The sequence below is a fragment of the Capsicum annuum genome, unplaced genomic scaffold (assembly GCF_002878395.1).
Source record: "Capsicum annuum cultivar UCD-10X-F1 unplaced genomic scaffold, UCD10Xv1.1 ctg81320, whole genome shotgun sequence".
Taxonomy (NCBI): domain Eukaryota; kingdom Viridiplantae; phylum Streptophyta; class Magnoliopsida; order Solanales; family Solanaceae; genus Capsicum; species Capsicum annuum.
Genome location: NW_025892035.1, coordinates 1754 through 6411, shown reverse-complemented (window position 1 = coordinate 6411; position 4658 = coordinate 1754). Strand labels below are relative to the sequence as shown.

At 35.4% G+C, this 4658-nt stretch overlaps 1 protein-coding gene across 1 annotated transcript in view; it reads left to right on the top strand.

Moving 5' to 3' along the window:
* The window catches only part of LOC124895323 (serine/threonine-protein kinase Nek6-like), a 10281-nt gene that overhangs the window by 3953 nt on the left and 1670 nt on the right, over positions 1–4658 (top strand). The gene's annotated exons all lie outside the window — the stretch shown is intronic.

The window sequence follows — 4658 nt, the reverse complement described above, 5'->3', positions numbered from 1 at the left end:
CAAATTTCATCATGCATTTACCCATATAGGTATCAACTTGATATCCAAGTCTACCACCATAACCACTTCCTGGTATCTTTAAAGTTAACACTATATAAAAAGAAAAATCTTCCTCGTCTTCCCTAGAACCCCTTGACCCACAATTTTATGAACTCCTACTGGGAGGCAAACCATATGACCTCATCTTACTATTACGAATATCTAATCGTTATCTCACATTTCATGCAGACGTATGATCATAGATTGAACCAGTACACCACAGTCATCATAACAAGAAACATCTACTCACTTCTATCCAACCATTACTCATGCATTGATATCATACCACTGCCATGACATAAGGAATACCACTGAAGGTCTAGAATAGGACCTTGAATAGAAAGGATACTGCTTATGTCTAATAGGAACAAATACTTCATGTACCAAAACACATAAGGTGTGAATAAAGAGTCATTCTGGGCATGGGGATAACATAGCACAAGCTAAGAACATATCATAAAGTTTGGTTTCTTAGAACTGAACCTATCGTAAACATGTGTTTTTGGCTCAGGAACAACGTAGCGTAGAACCTGGACTTCCAGAACCTTGGAGTAATATTAGGATCATGGTGTGAATTTATTGTTTCCTAATCTAGGGTTAGAACATGGACAGACTTTGCACATAAAAATTTGGATCTTAGACATAGGCACAATATGAATGCATAACTCATGGGTAGAGTGTCATCTTGGCTGAAGTCATGAAATATTCTGGAATAAGATTGAATGGTAGTGAAACTCGTCATCTCTCTTTTCTGAAAACCCTTTCTATCTGCATCTCAAAACTCTTTTTTTTTTTTACCCTATCATTTTTCCCTTAGGTCAAAGTCTATATTTAAAGTATGCAGACCTATTCTCAAATTTAAGCTATCATCACCTTACTCCCCTGAATACTATATCTTTAGGTATGCAACCCTTGCTAGGACTTCATCCTAAGATACTTATCTTAACATTCTCTAAACTTTGTAGACATCATTTTATAATTTATTCTCTCATTGGTATACACAACCACTTCTTCTATACCTGATCTTCCCTTCTTAATCTACTAACATCACACCCCTAAATTCTTATCCACCCACTCCAATGGAAATTAAAATTGAACGAAAAGGCTCAACATCGTCCATTTATAATACTCTCAATTCAGCTCTCAAGAGCTCCCCATACTACATAACTAGGTTTCTCCACACATAGAAACTCAAGGGTACTAACTATGATCACATAGCACTAAATAACTTAGAATCTTATATAATAACATACTATCTCGGGTGGACCTTTATTTTCATATAACTTAAGGCCCTTCTTTATCTAAGGACTTAGCTACAATTCACTATTTCACTTCTGTTCCACATATGTATTATTTCTTTGCAGATTCACACTACTCCTAAATTATCAAACTTAAGCTCTTCAACATACAAAAAATCAAGCCTACCAGATCGATTTTCCAAAACTAGTGCTATCACCCTTATACCGCCATTCATTCATCATTGTGGTTGTCTAAAGCTCAAGCTTAGTGTCTACTAAACATGGATGGCAACACTATCTAAGAATACTAATTCGAACTGTATCTTACAAAAAAAATCAAGAACCACTAGTCTATTCAGGTATTATGACAACATAGCGAATCTAAATCTCACCATTTATCTCATAGCCTACAAACACATTCTCCTTCACAACATTACTATCATTCCTTACTAACATAAACTTAAGCAATAATAAACTTCTTTCTTAAACAAAGTGTACTCCAAGTCGTCTTAACCAACCATTCTTCCTTTACTAACTATCATAAAATTTTGCAAGTCTTGATACACCCTAGCCAACACCTGGAATAAGTCTTTGCAGAAGGCCTGGGAGAACAATCTTACTATAGCTCAAAAGAACGATTTATAAGAATATGATTGTAAGTTTTTTCTCTTTTTTTTTTTTTGAATTTATAGACTCAAATAGACTAATGGGCTACTAAAAAGCCCTTGTACGGTCAGTTGATAAGGATATGAGTTTCATAACTCCTACTACCTTAAAGATGAAGATAAGATAGCGAAATGTGAGAAACGCACGAATTTGGGTAAGTTTTTTTTTTTGGCACCATTTTATCGCACGGTCTATAATATGAAAGAATGGAAAAGTTCTCCTAAATGACCAGTAGCCTCCTCATTATAAGTGTGGAGCGCTACACACTCATAAAAAGGACTCTACAAGGCATGGCTTCATAGACACCCTAGGACACTTGAATTCTGTGCTTTGATAACAAGTTTTTCACGCCCCGAGCCGAGGCCCTAGACGTGGTACGCACCCGATACTATTGCTAGTACGAGCGAACGTTTTGGCGTATCACATGAGCATACAGATAACATAATGAATAAAGAGGAAACAGAATAGAATAAGATTTCTTAAAGGATTAGTCTTTCATCAATGTTCATTAATATCACTTAACGTCTAAAGATACAATAGTCATGACAAATAATACTAAAAATTACAAGATCTGTCTGGCAACTAAATCAGTCTGCGAAGCCTCTAATAAGTACCAATACTAAAATAAAAGAAAATATAATGAAGTAATCATATCTCGTCCAACCTTCTGATAGGAAAGAGGCTCACTAATAGCAGAAGATAGAGATCCTAATAAGGTGCCTGACCACGGACATGAGAGACAGAACCTACATCATGAAACGATGTAGCGCCAAAGGCGATGAATACGTGGAATGTATTGGTGTGAAAAACCATTTCAGGAGGGTAGTACATCAAGAGATTAGAAATGACAATAAAAGTAACACGTAAAAGAGGACAACTGGAAAGGAACAAGAATATAAACTAAATTTATAATTGACCAAATAAGGTAGATTTAATTGCTTTGATTATTTGTGGGAGAAAATAGTGAACCATCATAAACCACCATGTGAGCGCATGGAGTTTGATCTCGGCCCAATTAGCTAAGCCATCCTATACCTTGCCGGGCATAGGAGGTGACATGACATAATTTGCTAGCAAGTATCCATGGTTATCCCCTTTTGGGGGGACACATAAAAAAAAGAGTCATCCACTTGCGAAATGATCTCTATCCTATGTCGGCAAACATAGTTTCAGGCATTTGTCATTTAGACCTATGCCTTCGCGGACAGTTAACCAACTCCCTTATGCTCATAATGTTATCTTACTGATTCATGTTCATAGATTAGCCATATTAGGCTCATATTCATGGTTTAGCCACTTTAGGGCTCATACCTGAAAATTAACCAATTTGGGTTCATATTTGAGATTAAGCCACCATAGACTCATAATGAAGTATTATTATCACTAGGACTGATGGGAGGTAGAATCATAATTCATTAAGTCAAATTAATTCACCAGTGAAGGATTTTCGTAACTTTATAAGGAGTGAGCCTTTGGAATGTACATGTTGTTTTAAGCATAGCTTATGAGTTTGGAATCATATCTTAAGGTAATAAAGACTTTCATGAATTAATTCGTAGAGCTAGAAGTCATACGGATCGTGTCATTTTGTGTCGTGGTTCATAAGAGAGGTATTTTATGATATTAAGGAGATCATGGAAAATTCAAATCATTATAGCATTGTTATTTTCGCTGATTTGTGACCAACGTGCTAGCTTTACTAGGATCATGTTAATATTTTAGCCTTTTTGTGGGATCACATTGGAATTCAACAAATTTGGTTTCATACATCATGAACTAACACTCAGTATTGTTTGGTTAGTCATTGAAAGCAACGTCTTGCAACATCATTATTACAATATTCCAAGTCATGACTTCCATAACACTTAATGGAACTAGAGAGGAAATTGAGGGAATCTGGTTGAGCTTCATAGATCACGGTTCATGTGAAAAGAATAGGAGTTTCCAGTATGATGTCTTCTTAGAAACAGAATTAAAAATTCACAGTATTTAGTCAAAAGAAAACCAACAGGCTAGCCAAATGGGGAACATATGTTAATTTGGAGTGTGTTGCATATGTCACAACCATCCAGAATCGAGATACCATCTATTTATGAATGTAATTTTGCAAGAACAATGAATGACAGTTTACTTCTATCGAAACTTAAACAAAATATCTACAACTACTACCTGGAAACAAACATTTGAAATGGACAGTCCAAAATGCCAAAGGCAGAAGACAACAAGCCCAAATATTTAGAACAGTTTATGCAGAGTATGTGAATGCCATATGGATCGAAAGAAATCATATGTTCTTCGAAAGGATAGCTAGAGGCTGGGATGTTTTAATTTGCCAAAGAAAATGCCTATATGTGCTGTGTAAGATCAAATTATAGGGTGCAAAACTAGTTACAGTGTGCTATGCTAGCCCAGAATATGAGGATTGATTCAAAGGCTAGTAGTATGGTTTAGCTTTGATTGATTCTGTTTCGAGATAGCCAGGAGTGTTAATTGGCTATGGATTTATAACTCTTGCAACAACTTGTAGAATAAATATAATTCACATAATATCGAGTATCCATAGAAAAGATTAATGGACCAAGATGTTTTTTTTAAAAAAAAAAAAACTTTCCAGGTAACTTGAGACAGGGGACTCGATTAATGGACTAAGATTTCTAAAAGTCCTTCCACCATCATTATTTTGAAAGTAATCATAATTTGAGGAGAAATAAAACC